General features: G+C 41.8%; 1 protein-coding gene and 1 pseudogene across 9 annotated transcripts in view; one reads left to right on the top strand and one right to left on the bottom strand.

Annotated features, from left to right (window-relative positions):
* LDLRAD4 (low density lipoprotein receptor class A domain containing 4) overlaps nt 1-20,175 on the bottom strand; it is a 670,991-nt gene that overhangs the window by 625,368 nt on the left and 25,448 nt on the right. For 4 of the 9 annotated variants that reach the window (XM_053668816.1, XM_053668815.1, XM_053668813.1 and 1 more), the window contains 2 exons: nt 12,988-13,046; nt 4,428-4,523 (listed from right to left, as the gene is read on the bottom strand). The exons of 3 other annotated variants lie outside the window; for them this stretch is intronic. The gene's annotated coding sequence lies outside the window, so the exon portion shown is untranslated. The remainder of the gene's footprint in view (nt 1-4,427; nt 4,524-12,987; nt 13,047-20,175) is intronic. 2 more of the 9 variants (XM_053668814.1, XM_053668817.1) reach the window with 1 other exon arrangement.
* LOC119035824 (chloride intracellular channel protein 1-like) lies at nt 16,987-17,694 on the top strand (annotated as a pseudogene).

The following is a 20,175-nucleotide window of genomic DNA, read 5'->3' as shown; positions in this document are numbered from 1 at the left end:
AGATAGATAGATAGATAGATAGATAGATGATAGATATAATCAGATGATAGGATCAGTGGCTACAGAAACCACTTGAAAATAAATCAAAACATATAACAATGTATGATATATATACATTCTAGGACTTCTGGTTTCTTTTACTTAACACCTCTCTAAGAACTGCAACTGTAAAACAATTTAGTATTAAAACTCATCTTACCCAAAAGTCAATTAGAAATTAGAAGATAGCCACAAACTATGCGATTTGCCCTTTACTTTGGAGATAGTATCAAGTTGTACAAGTGCTCAAGGGAAACAACGGCCTCCAAAAACAGAATTAATTTCAGGAACACTCAGTTATCCTGAATTGAGCATAAAACAATAAACTGTAACCTGCCCTAGGGACTCCTCTGCCATAGCAATATCTATTCTGGATTTCAATTATGAGTCCCCTTTTCTTGCGGGGGGAAAAAAAAAAAAAAAAAAAAAAAAGGCAAAAAAAAAAAAAAAAAAAAAATAGAGAGCATTTTTCTGTGAAGACTTTTTTTTTATATAGGTTAAAAGGCCAGTGTTTTGGCCTAATCCTTTCCCTGCTTCATTTGAACAGTATCAGTAATCTAGTTAAGGAAAAAGGAAATCTGTATCATGAGAGACCAAACCACAGCCTTAGTAATAAGTTAGAGAGGATTACTATTGGCCTAAAGACTGAATTAATGAACAATAAATTCATCAGTTGCAAATATCTATACACTGTAATCAGAACACAAAAGCTTCTAAGGGACCTGCTAAAAGAAAAAAAGGGCATCCCCCAGCTGGTGTGGCTCAGTGGATTGAGTGCTGGCTGGCCTGTCAACCAAAGGGTTGCCAGTTCAATTCCATCAGCACGCATTCCTGGGTTGCAGGCCAGGTCTCCAGTTGGGGGTATGTGAGAGGCAACCACACATTGATCTTTCTTCCCCCCTCTTTCCCCCTCCTTTCTTCTCTCACTAAAAATAAATAAATGAATAAATTTTTTAAAGAAAGGGCAATTGTGAAAAAGAGTTTAACCTTCAGTTCACAGGTGATAGGTTATTCCATTCCTTGAACTTCCCTCTTATAGCAGGGTACAGAGCATGGGTCCCCTTAAAATAATATTTGGGTCCCCCAGATTCTGCAAGAAGGCACAGTGGGTTGGGGAAAGAATGCCCCAAAGGTGGAAAGTACAGCATTTAAGGCACATTAAATAACAAAGGCAGATTAATGGCCCATGTCTTCCTGAAGGGAGGAGCTGTGGAAGCTGCAAATTGTGTACCTGACTATGAGACTGTGCATGCACCTGCAGAGTGACTGATGACACAGCCAGGGGGTTGCTCATACATTATACAGCACCTGCATAAGCTATGGGGGGAGGGGTGCTGATGGCCACCCTGGATGCCCAGCCTGTGTAAGGCTGGGAACTCTTGCCCTGATTAAATATGGCAGCCAAAAGAGGGTCAAAGACACTGAGGAACCAACAAAAATGGTGGACACTAATGCACCATAAGAAGATCTGGATGTTCGGCCATGCCAGAAGTTCACAGCCAAGCATTTAAAATTGGAGCGGACCAAGAAACACAGGGGAAGTCTGCCAAGAAGTCAGGAGGTCTGCCTGGAGGTCTGCTTGTAAAAGGCAGTGGCAGAACTGGCGACGCTGTGGGGGACCTGCCTGGCCAAGCACACAGACACACTGGTGAGCTGATGGCTGGAGTAAAGGCAGCTCCAGAAGTGAGAAACTAATGCTATGAGAAGGACTCAAGCCAGTGCACCCAGACTCATGAGAGATGCTTGGAGCTGAACTGTGATGGGGAACACTGAGCTGCAGACTTCTGTATTGCTGAAGGATGTCACTGTTTTGGTACAGGGTCAAGGGATAGGTTTTGGTATGGGACTTTGGAGCTTGGTGCAAGGTCTCTCACTGGGCTTTTGGCATTTGGATGTTCTAAGCCTCTGGCTCTGCCCCCCACATGGATGGGAGCACTAGTGGGACCAGAAAATGCAAGGCCCAACAGGGGTTTAGACCCCACATGGATGGGAGCCCAATGCTGGAGGCAGGGAGGGTCCCATGCAGAGATGAATGCCTCACTGTGCTCCAGCATCTGGGACACCAGGATCCAGGGTAGCATGGCACATAGTTTCATAAATCACTACATGGAAATTGAAGCCAGTACACCCCAGATCCTGAAGGAGAGAGCTGCTGCATGAAGATGGTGACTCTGAAACCCACAAGTGCGCATGCTAGAGAGGATGAATATCTGATTGCGTGACTGGCTTAAGAACAGATAAGGAGATGGGGAACTTCTGGGCATGGGTTTGGCTTGTAGCCTTTTGAGGAACAAGGGAAGCTCTGGGTCTCATGGGAGAGGAGGACTCTGAGCAGGAGTGCTCTCGGACCCCCTGGGGTTGGAACCCTGTTAATAAAAACCTGTTTCCTTCAACACAAATTGTTGGGTCATGTAGATTGAAGGCACTAAGTGGCCAAAACCCAGTTTGCACAGTTACACTCTAGTCATTTTTAAATAGTTGTCTAAAGAAACTTATATTTTGAAGTCATGAAAGCAAAATTTAAGTAAATATCCAAATTTATTACTCACAAAATATGCTAGAAAATTACCACATTTCCAGTGATTTCACCATTGTCCCCGATGGGTATTTTATCAGCAGATTCCATTTTAATAATAACAAAAAAGGGGGGTTTCATTTAATTCACTGGTTAAGACAAATCAGGAGGTTAGAAAAGAAAACCTCTCCCATCCCTTTAGAGATGTACTTCTTCACCATCAAGCAAAATGTGCTTCTGTGCTTCCGGAAGCACAGAAGAAAAGTAAGGCTACCTGTGATGAAGGAGTCTGTCCATCTGTACCTCAGCAGTTTGTGACTGTCGTGGTTAGAAAAAATGAATTTGGGACAACGGAACTGCTTTTCTGATTAAGGTAGTAAGTGTACAAGAAATAAAAACAGACATTGAGATCTGACATCTTCTCAACCACTATCTGATCAATGTACATGTTCTAATCTTAACCACTCTCTTAAAAAAATGTCTCCAGATGTATTCAAATGTTCTCTGGGAAATAAAATTGCCTCTAGCTCAAAACCACTGCTATGAAGCATCCAGGCCCATTAAAAAGTATCCCATATGATTGTTTATTTTCTTACAATTCACGAGGCCAGAGGCTGCACTCTAAACCCCAGAGAGCCAACACAGATATAGGCCATGAGCACAAATGGATGGGTGGTAGAGATGCATCAAGGGATATCTACCATTATTAGTGGGAAAGCAATTATTAATACATGCAATGTTCTTATCAATGATGAGCTAACAGCACCACCCCTGAGTCTCACAAACATCATAAAAGAACAAAAGGACACACATAATCTCTATCCTAGCAATCATGACAATGGCTAAATATCAAATTTATGCCTTGAAATTGGGTTTCTGATGATCATTATAAGGGAGAAAATTTTCAAAATATAACTTTTCCACAGGAACCAGGCCATTTTCACTCTTTACAATTTAATTTATTGATTTAAAAACCAGACCAAGAGAATACAAGCTTGGGTCCTTCTTGAGCTGGGACCATGAGGCCGTGCATATCCTCCCAGACTCTTCCATTGCTACTTGATATAAAGGCAGCACATTTTAACTGGAAATGATTTGTGACAGCTCATAAACAGCTCTGAATACAAACCATCGTCAAAGGAGGTAGTAACAAATTGGCACTTCTCAAGTTCCCACACAAGCAATTTTCTCATCGTTCTGACAAGAGAAATGTTTAAGGAAAATGCAACGAACAGTTCTGAGATCTATGGGCAATGTTTTCCAAATAAGTGCACCACCGTACATCAAACACCTATTTCATCTGAGCAATGTGAATTTTCTTTCACCCCAGATGTTGCACCTGCAACACTGGGTGCCCAGACACATGGGCTTTCCCCCTCCATTCACTCAATCTCCACTTTTGACCCTCTCCTTAGAAAAGAGAAGACTCTCTATTGCATGCCAAAACACACGCCATCTTAACTGGGGGCTCTCATTTCCAAAAGGCTCTCTAAGAAAGCATCTAAAAGGTGCCAGACTTCTGGAGATGCTGTTGGCGGTGATCTGTAACTTGACCCTGTTCAGAGCAGCTCCAAAGACCTGCTGGCATTCATCAGGTTTAAACCTGGCACCCTGATGAAATGCTGACCCTGAAGCACAAAGTTTTCAGAAACACTTGAAATTGTTCTCACTCAATAATTCTCAAATTTCAGGTACACAGATCCCCTGGGGACTTTGTTAAAGGCAAATTTTGATTTGTGGGTCAGGGTAAAACTGAGAATCTGCATTTCTAATCAGCATCACAAGAGGGTAACTCAAATAATAGAGCCAGGAGAGAGATCCTAATTTAAAAGAAGAGCCATTTCTACTCCCAACATAAATAAAGAAGACCCACCTCAAATATAGGAGGATGTTTTCAGAGGAAGGAAACAGATTTAGATTCACACAAACTTCCTGTCACCACATTCAGGGCTGTTGATGGATCTGAGTCCTGTCAACAAAATCACCGTTGTAATTTCCAATAAAATAATAGAGCATTAAAACTGTATGTATACACAGTATCCTTTCCCCCGAGCAATCAAATACTTTAAATTGAATCTTTCTTGCAAAGAAACTCCATTTGATTCCCAGTCAACGATTAACACTCATAATGTCCTAAATAAGTGGTAAGCTGTTCTCTAAAACATTAGAAAGCACAAAGGTTAGGGAGAAACAAAATGACGACAAAGAGTAATAATAAAAGTCTGCCAAAATACTGACACTAATACTACTAATAATTGTCTTCTCACAATATAAAACAATGAAAACTTCTCCTTCCCTAATCTTCCCCTCCCCCATCCTGATGAAATATAATTCCAGTTGCTCAGGCAAAAATTCTGATGCACCCTTGTCTTTCTCAGCTCTCAGCAAACTCTTACAGCTCCACCTTCCAGGTCCTGATTCATTCTCTACACTAGGACCCTTTCTCACCCTGGCCTAAGAACCATCATCTCTAAGGACTCGATACTGCAATAGCCTCCTCTACTATCACCCCACTTCACTTCACTTTACCACAGTTATAAAACCTAAACCAAGACACTGCTCTGCTCCAAGCCTGAACTGGTCCATTTCACAAGCCCAATATGCACTCACACATGCACACACATACCTAGTCTGTCCCTCTTGCTCCTCTCCAGCCACAGGACCTTGAACACTCCAGGCCAGCTCTTGCCTCAATGCCTTTGCACAGAATTCCCTCTGCCTAGAAATTGTCCCAATATCCACATGGGTCACTACCTTGGATCCCTGCTCAAATAACACCTGACTAACATGGCCTTACCTGGACCCTACACAAGGTACCTCACTTTTTGTTAACAGTGGATCTTTTTAAATTGAAAAAAGTGGGTTCTTGTTCTTTTAAATGTTTTGGGGTTTTTTTTCCATGCTTGTTAACCTGTGGTCATTTTGTTTGGTGAAGCTCATTCTAGTTCAAACCAGGACCACATCTAGTTCTAGCACAGCCATAATGGAGGACAGTAGTGGATGTTATCTGTGACAGCAACCACTTCAGTTGGAATTAAAATTCCATGCTATGGAATGCTCCATAGCATAGACCATGCTATGCTCCAGATAAGTTGAGCAGCCTCAATGCAAACTTCCTGTCTGTGAGGTCAAGAGGAAACAGACCTCACACTGCTTGAAACATTCTAATGATTTCCCAAAGCCTACAAGATCCCACACAGTCTCAAAAGAGAAAACCCTTAACCAACCTGTGGGACCCCCTGCTACCCACACACACTCCCTTCCCAGGCTGTTCCCCTGCCTGCGTGGTAAGAATGTGCCCCCAGTTGGCTCATGCCTGCCAGGGAAGCAAGGAACCTCTTTCACATGCACCCTTGCCTTGGGGGCTCTCTCCAGGGGCAAGTCCACATTTATTCACAGGACTGCTTACTCACTGCATTCTCACCACTTCACAATCAGTTCCTGAGCTGGTGAGTGAGCAGGTGAGGGAGATCATCGGAAACTCAGTTTCACAGGCAGTGACATCTGAGTGTAAAGGGCTAAGTACAGCCTGTGCCTGATCAAGAGCCCTTGTGTTCATTTCTACGAAAAAAAAAACTAATAAAAATATGATTGATTCTGACTGTTAGGCCTTTAAGAGGATAGAGAAAAACTATTCTGAACTGCAGGTTTTTCTGTTTTCATTGACTACATTCCTTTTTCCTGTGTCTCTGTGCCTCTCCATTTTATTTATTTTTTTTCTGCAGAATTTACAAGATAATAGACACTGTACCTCCCTTCACAAATCAACCTCCATTAATACCATGTGTCATAATCAGTCCCAAAAAGAACCTTGCCTGCTCTTACTAAATCCATCATAAGAAAGATTTACTAACCATCCTAATGCTAGTTTACCCTGCAGGATTAGAAATTCCTGGAAGCAGAGCAGGGATGAAGTAAAAAAAGATTTTTAAAATATTACTCTTCCTAGAATTTATATTACATCTCTATAAAGAAATTCAGGAACAACTATAAAGGACACATTGACACAAAACCAAGGGGGGCTGCATGGAATCAGGGGGTGGGGAAAAAAGAAATGGAGTCAATGACACATCCAGTAAACAGTCTAAGCATGCAGAAACATAGGATTCCCTCACAAGGACTGCCTCTGGTCACTTGGAGGCTCAGGCTTCTGCTACCTATTTCCCAAGCACCACAGCTCTCTTGTGTCCTCAGTAGATGCAAATACCTGAAACTTCTCATTCCTTTTTGCTCCTGTGGCAGCAGTCTGGACCCCTCATCCAGAGCTCAGGTTGGCCAGAGAGCCCAGAGATCACTCAGACTTGGGAGCAGGCACTGGGGAGGCAGTATGCCAGAAGTGTGCAGGCCTGGACACTGGACCTCTGGCTGCCCTGGCTGCCCCAACATGCGTTTGTCTCATGCCATCTGTTCCCTGAGTCCTCGTGGTGTGGGCAGTGGTTTGGAAAACTAGCAAAATTCCAAGACACAAAATAAACAGAAGAAGAGCCTAACAAGACTACATGGATACTACAGGGTAGGGCAAAAGTAAGTTTACAGTTGTGAATATGTAAAACAGAGTTTATTCTCATATTATTATTTATTAATTATTATATTATTTTCCATATGATCAACTGTAAATCTACTTTTGACCCACCCTGTATACTAGCATTGGAACAAGCACTGCCTCTCTGCAGAGGGCCCAAATTCAGACATCCTTCTGTAGACATGACTGTGGATATGAACAAAGATGGCACAAGGGCTGTTTTTAAACATTTCACATAAGCCTTAATTATAAGATCAGCCAGTGCCACCTTAGTTTCCCACCTGGCTCCTCCACATTTTTCAACAATCTTCACACATTTTATATAATCCAGATATTTTCCACATACGTTACAATCATCTCTGAGATTCCACTCTGTTAAGTGTAGACTAATGGATTATGAAGACACCATGTGATACCCCAGAGATACAATGCCATATTTTTATGTGACAGGTACACAGAAAATGTATCAATATCTACCTGTAGTTCCTAATTCTCTTTTTTTTAATTTTTAAAGATTTTTATTTTTTTATCTTTAGAGAGGAAGGGAAGGAGAGAAATATCAATGTATGGTTTCCGCTTGTGCTTCCCCTGCCAGGGACTGGCCTACAACCTAGGCATGTGCCCTGATTGGGAATCAAACCACAATCCTTTGGTTCTCAGGGCCACTCTCAATCCACTGTGCTACACCAGCCAGGGCTAATCCCTAATTCTTTTTTTTTAATTTTTTTATTGATTATGCTGTTATAGTTGTTCTATTCCCCCCTTCATTCACCTCCACCCTAACTCCCCATCCCCACCATTACCCCCCTTTAGTTTATGACCATGTGTCTCAAGTCCTTTAGATTCTATATTTCCCATGCTATTCTTGCCCCCCCATCTATTTTCTATCTACTGTCTATGCTACTTATTTTATGTACCTTCTCCCCCCCTTCTCCTCCTCCCACTCCCCTGTTGCTAACCCTCCTTGAGATCTTCATTTCTATGTTTCCACTCCTGATCTAGCTGTCCTTTTAGTTTGCTTTTGTTTTAGGTGTGGTTGTTAATAACTGTGAGTTTGTTGTCCTTTCACTGTTCATGTTTCTTTAACTTCTTTTTCTTAGCTAAGTCCCTTTAACATTTCATATAATAAGGGCTTGGTGATGATGAACTCCTTGAATTTGATCTTATCTGAGAAGCACCTTACCTGTCCTTCCATTCTAAATGAAAGTTTTGCTGGATAGAGCAATGTTGGTTGTAGGTCTTTGGATTTCATGGCTTGGAATACCTCTTTCCAGCCCCTTCTTGCCTGTAAGGTCTCTTTTGAGAAATCCGCTGACAGTCTGATGGGGACTCCTTTGTAGGTGACTGTCCCCTTAGCTCTTGCTGCTTCTAGGATTCTCTCCTTCATTTTAATTTTGGCTAATGTAATGATGATGTGCCTTGGTGTGTTCCTTCTTGGGTCCAACTTCTTTGGGACTCTCTGAGCTTCCTGGATTTCTTGGAAGTCTATTTCCTTTGCCAGTTTGGGGAAATTCTCCTTTATTATTTGTTCAAATAAGTTTTCCACTGGTGGCTGTGCCTTTCCCCCTTCTGGTACCCCTATAATTCAGATGTTGGAGCATTTAAAGATGTCCTGGAGGTTCCTAAGACTCTCCTCATTTCTTTGAATTCTTGCTTCTTGACTCTTTTCTGTTTGGCCATTATTTGCTTTCTTCTGGTCCACTCCATTGATTTGAGTCCCAGTTTCCTTTTCATTGCTATTGGTGTCCTGTGCAATTCCATTCATTTCAATTAGTTTCGCCTTCATATATTTGTCTAATTTGTGGGTATAATCAACCAGTTCTGTGATGATCCTGATGACCAGTGTTTTAAACTGTGCGTCTGAGAGTTTTGCTATTTCTTCATTGCTTAGATCTATGGGCTCTGGGGCTTTGAGATCTTGCGACATTTTTGGTCTGTTCTGGCCCTTTAAGTGTGAGAAGCGGTGCCTTGGACTCCCAGGTCACTGGGTTGTGACGCTGTATGTGGGGGAGTGGTCAGATAGGGGAAATGGCGACCCCCTCTGCTGTTTCTCACAGCTGGGTGAGGATTAGCGTCTTAGGTGGTTCACCTGGGCCAGGCCACTCAGAGTCGCTGGGTTATGAAGCTGTATGTGGAGGTGGGGTCAGAGCAGGGAAATGGTGGCGCCCTCCACTGCCGCTAGCAGCGGGACCGCGGGCCCTGGTCCAACCGCCCACTCCCTCGCCTGTCCGCCCGCGCACAAATGTGCGACCACAGTCAACAGGCACCGCTCCCCCTGCTGTCTCCCCCTGCTGTCTCCCCCTCGGTCGCTCGCCTGGTGGCTCACTCGGTCGCTCACTAGGTCCAACCCTGCGCCTGGATTCCCCACGTCTGGATTCCGCGCCTGAGTCTGGCTGACCAAGACCTCCTGTGCAATCCTGCTTCACCAGCCGCTGGTTTCGCCCCTTAACAGTCAGGCTGAAGAATTTGTTATTAACAGACTTCCGAAAAGTTCAATTTTCCGTGTTCTGGCTGTGTTTTCTGTTGCTAATATTTAGTTGTCTCTAAACTTGGTTGTGTGAGAAGGCACGGCACATCCACCTATGCCTCCATCTTAACGGAAGTCCCCTAATTCCTAATTCTTAAGATGACTAAATACAGAGGTCAAACCTTGTCACCCACATCTATGGCAATCCCAATGTCTGACACTTCCCCAACGGCCCACCAATTTCCAATGGAATAACTGTAGTGCCAACTCTGTCATCAGTCTTGGGTTTCTATTTGTAATTGTAATAATATTCGCAACGATTACTGGAATAATATCATGTGTGTATCAAAGTCACCCTGAGGCCAGTCGCCTGGTTAGACACAGGGCCATGGCCTTCCCCTGGCTCCCTAGCACCCGGCCGAGTGTGCACAGTAAATAACTATTGAAGGAATGAGTGTGTATTTGCATTTGAGCTTCAACCATGATGTCAATTTTTCATTAAAAACTTCATTTACAGCAAGCAGAATTATTCCAATATGAGGAGACATTCCAACACCTATTTTTTCTCACTGTAAAATCCAAATCCCCTTCAAACAATCATTCCTTTTAAACCACAAACAAAACAGTTTTTTCAATTTGCCTGTTTAGTCACCAGGGTTGAGTTTTCATATAAACCATTAACTTGTTTTAAAGACCAGTAAGAAAGGCATCAGACTTTCCACATTTGGGTTATATAATTGTTCTCAAGAATGCCTCTTCTTAAAATTTAAATAACCCCAAGAGGTCAATAGTGAAAATATTAATAGCTATTAACACTTTGGTGTGAGCATTTTAGCAGTTAAATCCATTAACCTACTTATTAGTAGGCTGGTAGTTCAATCATTCATTCAACACACTACTACCAGATAATGCTTAATTGGGGTAATGAATAGGACATACACAAGCCAATAACTAGAAAAAGAAAGTTAACTCTACCAAGAAAAATAGTACATTTGGAGTAAGGGGGAATTTTTCAACATTTTGTCATCCAAGGGTGACATAAGGATTCTGGGACCAAAGGAAGGTAGAATGTGAAAGTAAGGCAGTTGTTCTCCTGTGCTTTAGACTCTGTGCTTTAGTCTGGCTCTTACAATCACATATTCTCAAGAAAATAAAATTATTTGGAGTTAGAGAAGTTTTCTGAACCACTGGGTAACATTGAATAGTAGACATAATTAGAAGCAATCAAGAAAGGCTCTGGAGTGACCACGGGTGCCAACAGATCCTATTGCAAATCCCTTGTATTTGGAACATTTTTCTTGGAAACTCAGGCAGACAGCAAGGAAAAGATCAAATCCAATTCTCATTTTAAAGTGCTCTTAGTAGCAACTCCAGAGCATTAGGAAGGGATCACATGACAACACACAACAAATACATGACCAGGTACAAACTCAGCAGGCCTTGTATACAAACATGTGAAGGGTACTGATGAAGGTCATGATCACTGGTTCAAGGCCAGCCTATTCAATAGGGAATGATAATTATTGGGGACAAGTGAGATTAGGCATGTTGATCACTGCTGAGAATGGGATTCACTATATTGTTCTCCACTTTTATAAAGTTTGAAATTTTACCATAATAAAAGGTCAAAAATAAAATTGCTTAAAGATTAAAAAAGAGTAGTGGCTAAATGCAATGTGGCTTTGGATTGGATCCAGGAATAGAAAAAATTGCATTAATAGATAAACTGGCTAACTGCAAATCAAGTCTGTGGTTTTAGTTAGTTTTGATATGTGATCAAATTATCACAATGCTAAAGTGATAAGTGTACTGTGGTTGAGTAAGATATTAATTCAGGCACATCTAGGAGATATTGCAGGTTCAGTTCCAGACCACCTCAATAAAGTGACTGTTGAAATAAAGTAAGTTCTAATCATTTTACAACTGGAAGGCCTTGCCTTCCATTTGTAAACATGCAACATCTGTGAAGTGCAATAAAGCGAAGCACAGTAAAACAAGGTATGCCTGTATTAGGGGATGTTGGATGAAAGCCTCATGGGAACTCTCTGCACTATCTTTGAAACTCTTCTATAAATCTACAATTATTTCAAAACAATAAAAGAAAACTTTTTAAAAAGCAGTAGTTTAGTGAAAGGAGAAAGATAGATTTTAAAATCCTGCAGCCTGAAAACATAACTCATAGTAACTACTACCTCCTGGCCCCTGAAAATCTAGCCTGGATGGAATTTAAAAGACTATCAGTAGAACATAAATAAATAAATAAATGCATACATACATATATACAAAAAAAATGTACCAAATGAAAATAAATAAATAAATACAAAAATAAATAAATAAAAGGCTGTCGGTGATTTTTGGATATTAACCCCTTACCAGATCGGCAAACGTGTTTTCCCACTCTGTGGATTGTCTTTTTATTCTGTTGTTTTCCTTTGCTATACAAAACCTTTTAAGTTTGATGTAGTCCCATTTGTTTATTTTTTCTTTTGTTTCCTTTAATTCATAAAGTACTTATAAAACTCAACACCAAAAAAACACAAAACCCAATGAAAGAATGGGTAAAGGACCAGAGTAGACACTTCCTTAAAGAGGCCAATAGATATATGAAAAATGCTCAACATCACTAATCATCAGAGAAATCAATGCCACTAGCCATCAGAGAAATGCAAATTAAAACCACAATGAGATACCACATCGCACCTATGAGAATGGCTTTCATCAATAAATCAATAAACAACAAGTGCTGGCGAAGATGTGGAGAAAGAGGAACCCTTTTGCACTGTTGGTGGGAATGCAAACTTGTGCAGCCACTGTGGAAAGCACTGTGGAGATACCACAAAAAATTAAAAATGGATCTGCCTTTTGACCCAGTGATTCAACTTCTGGGAATATATCTGAAGGAACCCAAAACACTAATTCAAAAGAACATAAGCACCCCTATGTTCATTGCAGTATTACTTACAATCACCAAGATATGGAAGCAGCCTAAGTGTCCATCAATAGATGAGTGGATAAAACAACTAAGGGACATTTATACAATGCAATTGTACTTAGCCATAAAAAAAAGAAAAGAAAAATTAACCTTTTCAACAATAATGGATGGACCTGGAGAACATTATGCTAAGTGAAATAAGCCAGTCAGAGAAAGACAAATACCATATGATTTGACTCATGTGTGGAATCTAATGAACAAACTGAACTAACAAGCAAAACAGAGACAGACTCATAGATGGAGAGCAGATGACAGCTAGTAGCAGAGGGGTGGGGTGTGGTGGATAAGGGTATAGTGACTGAGCAAAAAGGAAAAAGGACTCATGGATGGACAACAGTGTGGTGATTGCTGAAGCAGGGGGTATAAGGAGACTAAATGGTAAAGGAAAAAATACAATAAATTTAAAATTTTTTAAAAAGATTATCAGTGATAATGGATGTGTTTCTAATTACCTTCAAAGGTCTTGACTTTATCCCTGGTCTGTGTTGTCCATAGCATGCTACCACCGTACCTGTATTCAATGAACACATAGGCATTTGCTGTTAGGAAAAAATTTTTTCAAATACTTATAAATAAAAAGGCATCAGAGACTTTCATGAAGAAAATTTAGTTTTTAAAATCTTTTTATTGATTATTTGTGATCTACCTGCAAGACTATTTAATCCTGAGGTTGTCATGTGCAAATGTTCTCACTTCTAAGTGTGACTAAGAAAATGTCAGAATGCAGACCACCAATTCCTCCAAATAAACTAGCTGAATGTTGCAAGAGGAGAAGACAGCTTCTGACACAGCTCACTCCACACTTCGTCTCTGGAGGCCAATTTTCCAAGAGACTGACAAAATGGGGAATTTTATCACTGTGGATCACGTTTCTGCACTGAACCTGGCCCACTCTAATACCTACTTCAGCCAGTAAGCAGCAGGTTAGTCACCCTGTAAATGCTGCAGTATCTGCATTTTATATTATGCAGAGGCCAACTAAAGGGAAGCAATTACGCATAACCTCGGTGTTTGAACACCCATCAATATTAAACTGCTCTCCCTCTCCTCTTCACCAATGAAGCTCTTTACAGAAACCTGACCACACATTTCTGTCAGTGTTCTAGAAAAGGCATGGGAGAACTCCACACATGTCCCAAACTCCGGGCTTCAGAAACATACCAAATGCACATCACCAGGGGCTAGGCAGCTGAGGACCTCGGGGCCGAGACCAATGGGCACAGTCTGACCTCACTATGAGCAAAAATAGGTGGAGCTTGAGGGCAGTAACAGCCACAGACCACCTAGACCTGTTTAGGCTGCCAGCACAGCATCCTATGACATTAGCTCTTTAGTGAGTGCTTTATGGTGACTTTAGACAGTATGGGTTATATGAATTTATCATTGTTCATGTACTATAATTAGCCTCTAAAAATACAGAGACCCAACCTCCATGCCAATTTTTGTTCACACATTGAATCCATTTTTAACAATGCATTTTTCATTTGCTCTTGAGCATCTACTGATAACATCTGTCTGTGATTGTCTTATAATTGCAGGCACAGACCCACTCTGTAGAAGAGAGGAATTGACAATAACAGGGTTCTGAACCCTGAGCCCCACTACATGCTGGACATAATGCTCAGCATTCTGCACACCCTGTCCCTCAGTCCTCTCACCAGACCACAGGCAAGCAGATGCAGAAGCCAGAGAGGAAAGGAGGTAAAGAACAGGCCCACTCACATCTGCGCAGAACTATAAGGGCCTTTGCTCCCTAACCCCCAACAGAAGGTCAGGAGCTGCCATCTTGGAAACAGTTTCTCTTTGCCCCTCTTGAAACAGAAATCAGCATCCTGTCTGCTGTCATTCTCTTAAGAGAAATTTTGCTGTCCACATTCCTTAAGGATGTGTGGGCCATAACAAGACATAGAGCCAGGGTCCAAGGTGTGGGCTTGAGGGACAGAGCTAACGCCTTCTTGCCCTGTGACTTGGGCATGTCACTTAACTTCTCTGAGTCTTAGTTTCCCCATTTGGAAAGACGTTTGGATGATAATAATATCTGTATAGTAAGCATTTGGAAAATCTTATGTGAATATTAATTAGGAGTAGCAGTATTTTCAAGTAGAATAAAGTCAGCAAAAACTTCAACCAGCCTCCAAAATTGATATCACTTAAATCTAATGTATGAATAAAAAAACTCTGCCCTCACTTGCCTGTCTCACCTCAAATCTGCCCATCATCCCTGGAATTTCATAAGGATTCACTGATGGTGAGGCTAGGGTAGTATTAAGCATGCCTCCCCCCACCATAGTTCTGGGCACAGCATTTAGTCAGCCCTTTCCTAGGGTTCAGGACTGGCTGGATGACAGCTATGGTACTCTTTCAAGGACCAGGTCATGTGATCCTGAAAAGTCAGAGACACTCTTACATACATGCTTCATGTATACCATTCACCTCCAAAATCAGTTCTCAAGATTTTTCTCTTATGGCATTCACTACTTAACCCATCACCTGCACCAAATGTCCACTAAACTGAGAGAGATGGTAGTCCTCTCCAACAATCTTATGTGTATAAGAAGTAATGCCACCAAAAATGATATGGTCCACAGAACAGTTAATTCACATGCTTTCATTTGCTTCTTACAAAGTGTCTATCAAAAATGCTAATGAGACATATGATACACACTTTCTAAATATTCATTATAATTGATGTTAAAATGAGTGTTCTCACATGCCCATGAAGATAGAAAATTCCAACCATAGGGTCCATTCATAAGCTGTGCTAGAAGTTCAAACTTCACAGAGGAACATTCCAACATAAAACTTGCTGGGCTCATGTGTACATATACATGTTTAAGAATGAGTGTGAGTGTGTGGTGTGTCAGAGAAGACAAGAGAGACCTAAGCTTTTGATGTCAACACTTACAGATGTAAAAGTGATATACTTCATATCATGATATTAACCATGATATACTAACCATGATATACTTCATATGGATCAATAAATATTTTTTATATTAACCATGATATACTTCATATGGATCAATAAATATTTTTTAAAGATCTCAAAGATTAATTAATAATTATAATAACAAAAAGAGAGACAATTAATAAGAAAACTGGGGACATTTACCCTACCATTAACATAATTTGTGCTTGGCAATTAAATTTAATAAGTGACAGGTGGTTGGAGTTGGGTGAGGCAGATGAATAGATGGGTAGGTAGGTGGGTTAGCAGAAGCATGGATGGATGGATGGATGGATGGATGGGTGAATGGATACTGATATAAAGTTTGAAGTACTACCTCATCTCATTTTCCCTCTTCACAGTTTGAGAGACAATCTTAGGCACACTATATAGAAATTAGTAAGTGCCCAAGGGTAAGATCCAGAAGTGGCAGAGTCCCGGGACAGCTCCACATCACATGGGCCCATGGCAAGGTGGCCTTACCCTTAGTTGTAAAGTACTCTCAAATAAAACATGGCCTGCTTAGAGAATTAAGATCAGCTAGAGTCAGACACAAAGAATCTAAGCAAGGTTGTCCAATGTTTTGGCATCTCTGGGCCACACTAGAATAAGAAAAGTGGTCTTAGGTCACACATTAAATACATCACAACAAATAATCACAAAAAAACTCATGATGTTTTAAGTAAATTTACAGTTTTGTTTTGGGTCTCATTCATAGCCATCCTGGCTGCATGCAGACTGCGGACCACAGGTTTTACACCCCTGCAAGGGCTTCTGGCATGAAAGACAGCTAAGAGACACTCAAATAGGGAATGCAGAAATGAGAGCTGTGGAAACAAAGGTACAAAGGCAGAGGGCACGCACCAGGAGAGCTAACTAAGCCTCCCAGACAAGCAGATGAGATGTTCCCAGCAAAATGGAGAGAAGGCAAAAGAGCTGCCAGCACTGCTGCTCCTGATAAATGAGATGACTAAACAAGGTGGCAGCAATAATTTGGAGCTAACAAGGACTCTAACTGTTTAACAGTTGAAATTAAGTTGGGACAAGTGGGGTCAGAGCTAAGAAGAAAGCCAAAGAAAACTGTTAGAAGAGATTAGAATAAACTACTTGAAAATTATTTTATTAGTTAATAAAACACCACATCTTTTGCATTTAGTTATTTTCTACATCTGAATAAAGTCTGCAAAGCTCTTGCCTGCCCTACCATACTTAGATGTCACTAATCACCCAAACACAGCTCCAGCCCTGAACCAAAACAACAGTAGAAACTAAACAACCTCTTTGAAGCACATCCTAAAACCTTAATAGCTTACCTGTAAAAAAAAATCTAAACTGGTATTGGGGTGACTTAAAATTTACTTCTCTTACATAAAACTTCAAATACTAAAATTTAAACAAAATTGTTTCAATGGCCGTCCCTGGACACTTGTAAATAGAGTATTCTAGTAAGTCAGTATGTCTGAAGTACTTTGGTTAATAAAGCTATGTTCACCCCATTGCAATCATGGCTGAAGAACAACCTGAATTTTTCAGGAAGGCTGGTGGTGATGAGGCCAAGATTCTCCCAGAGACTATTCATGGTGGTCTGGCTCAAGAGAGTCACTTTCAACATCACTGCCATTAACACCAAGAGGCAAACCAAGATGGTGCAGAAGCTGAGCCCAGAGGGGCAGCTCCCGTTTCTGCTGTATGGCACTGAAGTGCACACAGACACCAACAAGACTGAGGAATTTCTGGAGGCAGAGCTGTGCCTTTCCCAGGTACCGCAGGCTGGCAGCTCTGAACCCTGAATCAAACACAGCTGGCCTAGGACATATTTGCCAAATTTTCTGCCTACATCAAGAATTCAAACCCAGCACTCAATGATAATCTGGAGAAGAGGCTCCCGAAATCCCTGAAAGTTTTAGACAATTACTTGACACCCCTCCTCCCAGAAGAAGTGGATAAGACTAGTGCTGAGCATGAAGGCATCCCTCAGAGGAAGTTTCTGAATGGAAATGAGCTCACTCTGGCTGACTGCAACCTGTTGCCAAAGCTCCACATAGCACAGGTGCTGTGTAAGAAGTACCGTGGATTCTCCACTACTGAAGTGTTCTGCAGGGTGCATCACTACTTATGCAATGCCTATATGCAGGAAGAGTTCACCTCCACCTGTCCAGATGATGATGAGATCAAGCTGGCCCATAAGCAAGTAGCCAAGGCCCTCAAATAAGCTCCTCCTGGGGTTCCCTGAAGCCCCCTCTGCTTTTCTCCACCAAGGCCCCAAGGTGGTTTCCACTTGGCTATCCAATGGACACACTCCAAAATGTCCAGTGGGAAGTGAATTCTAGAGCACTTGTGCAGGACTGCCTGGGGATGAAGGGATGGAATGGGGGATCTGGGTGAGATTTTTATTGTGCATGGGATGGGATGAGTAGGACAATGTATTTCAGTAATAAAATACAGAATGAAAAAAAAGCTATGTTCAAACTCATATTTTTCTTTTTCCTAAAAACCCTCAATATCTTATTATTTTTTAATATTATATGTATTTTCCAGCTGTTTTTAAATCACTTCTGGAAGAAAGCTGGGCACACGTAAAGAAAACAATAAATAGTATGCAACTGGTACACAAGGAATGAATCCGAGATCTCCTATGGGACATATTTTCTGGTAGAGACACAGGTCTAAGCTACTCTTTTTTTTAAAGATTTTATTTATTTATCTTTAGAGGGGAAGGAGAGAGGGAGAGAAACATCAATGTATGGTTGCCTCTAGTGCTTCCCCTGCTGGGAAACAGCTTGCAGGGAACTGGCCTGCAACCCAGACATGTGCCCTGACTGGGAATCGAACTGCAATCCTCTGGTTCGCAAGCCTGCACTCAATCCACTGAGCTACACCAGCCAGGGCCTCTAAGCTACTCTTAAACATAATGATGAAATAGACCCTGGGGCCTGAGTCCTATTCCCACAGTATAGGGGACCAGGCAACAGGAGCCATACCATATGTCATAACAAACTCATCCTGTCTCCTGCAAGTGGCAGAAGGTAACAATGTATTAAGTCCAGAAACCCAACCTACTCTGACCTCTGTGGAACATGAGAGGCTCTGTGATGTCAACCCTGCAACATTTATTTTTAATTACAGTAAAATACAAAGATACATCAGACAATGGGGTAGTTGTCTTTAAAACCTCAACCTCAGCAGAAGTTTTGGTGTAGGATATCCTTAATAATGCCCCATGAAACCAGCCTCCAGAAGACTCCATCATGAGGTGAACAGGAGGGCGGTGGTGGAGGAACAGCATTTTGCTACTGAAAAAGAGCACACTGTGGCACCACTTCAACAGGGACACCAACATTTGGAGGGCCACCCCTACATCATCCAATTGGTCGATCAGCCTAAGAGGCTATGAGGCCCACAAATACAGCCTTTTGGCAAGGAGGCATCAGGGAGTGAATTCACCACTACTGCTTCCTCTGCTCCTAGTGTTTGGCCCTCAGACACATACAGAGTCCAACTACGCTGAAGTTGATTTAACCAAGGTTATGTCTCTCTCTAGGAGAGATCTCTGCCACATCTCAGTTCATAAAGTATTAACCTTTTTTTTCAGAGTTGATGCTGAATGTTAGAATTGCTGAAGAGTCTCTGTGTGGTTGCCCCTGAACAATATTCTGGCTGAACCTGTGCGTACATAGATAATGATAAGAAATCACACAGGAAGAACTATGTGGCCAGTATTGAACATTATGCATCTTTGGGTCCTTATAAACTAGCACAGTGCCACATGGCATTCCCAACAGGATACATATAAAGAAGTAGGGGACCAGGTTTACCAAAGCAGGCCAATTCTTTAGGCAAGAAACATGAGACTAGATCACAAACTGCGATCTTCCCCAAGGCTGCTGTCTCACCTATCCATTCTCCCCAGAGTCACAAAGACCTACTATGTAGCAAACCCTATATTGAGCACTTGGAATATAAAAGTACACAGTATAAACCTTGATGGCTCAGAGTTCATGTTCTATGGGTAAGTCAGGTGGGACATGCACACACAATGCATGCAAACACAAGTGCAAGCGTACACATGCACACTAAAATCAAACTCCAAGGAAACACTGGGGAGAAAGGGAACCTGCCAACCCAGGATGCTGACATGTCCTTAGAGAGCCTCATGGGAAGAGGGAAAGTGAAGTGGTGCCTCCCAATCCAAGAACACAGAGGAAGGCCAAGAGTATAGGGAGTGCAGGCCTGGAGAAGGGCATGGGCATGTTTAGACGGGGGGTGGCAGGGAGCTGAGCCAGCAGCTCAGAGCACCTGCAACATGAGGAGCTGAGCTTTCAGCAAGCTGGACCACATGATGCTAGGACATACCAGGTGCTCTGTTTCTAAAGGAACCTGTGACTTGTTCCAAAGCACCCTGACCATGTGTATGACCCACCTCCATTGCTGAAATGGGTCTGAGTTAGATCTATTAAAACACTACCCTATTTAACTACTTAATAATAAGTTTCTATGTGCAAGGGTGTCTGAAACACAGCAAGGCCAAAATATAGTGACATGCTTATGAATTTCATTGGTCAAAAAGAAGCTGGGGAGGGATTGCAGTGTCACCTACTGCAGATCCAGAACCACTCACAGTCAGCCCTGAGAGGGAAAGCTACACCCACAGCCTCTTCTAGTAGCATAGCTGGTTCAGCTGCAAGGCAGAGTC

The sequence above is a fragment of the Artibeus jamaicensis genome, unplaced genomic scaffold (genome assembly GCF_021234435.1).
Source record: "Artibeus jamaicensis isolate MK-2021 breed Jamaican fruit bat unplaced genomic scaffold, CSHL_Jam_final contig_511, whole genome shotgun sequence".
Taxonomy (NCBI): domain Eukaryota; kingdom Metazoa; phylum Chordata; class Mammalia; order Chiroptera; family Phyllostomidae; genus Artibeus; species Artibeus jamaicensis.
The sequence above is the reverse complement of the archived record's forward strand: the minus strand, read 5'-3'. Positions and strand labels throughout refer to the sequence as shown.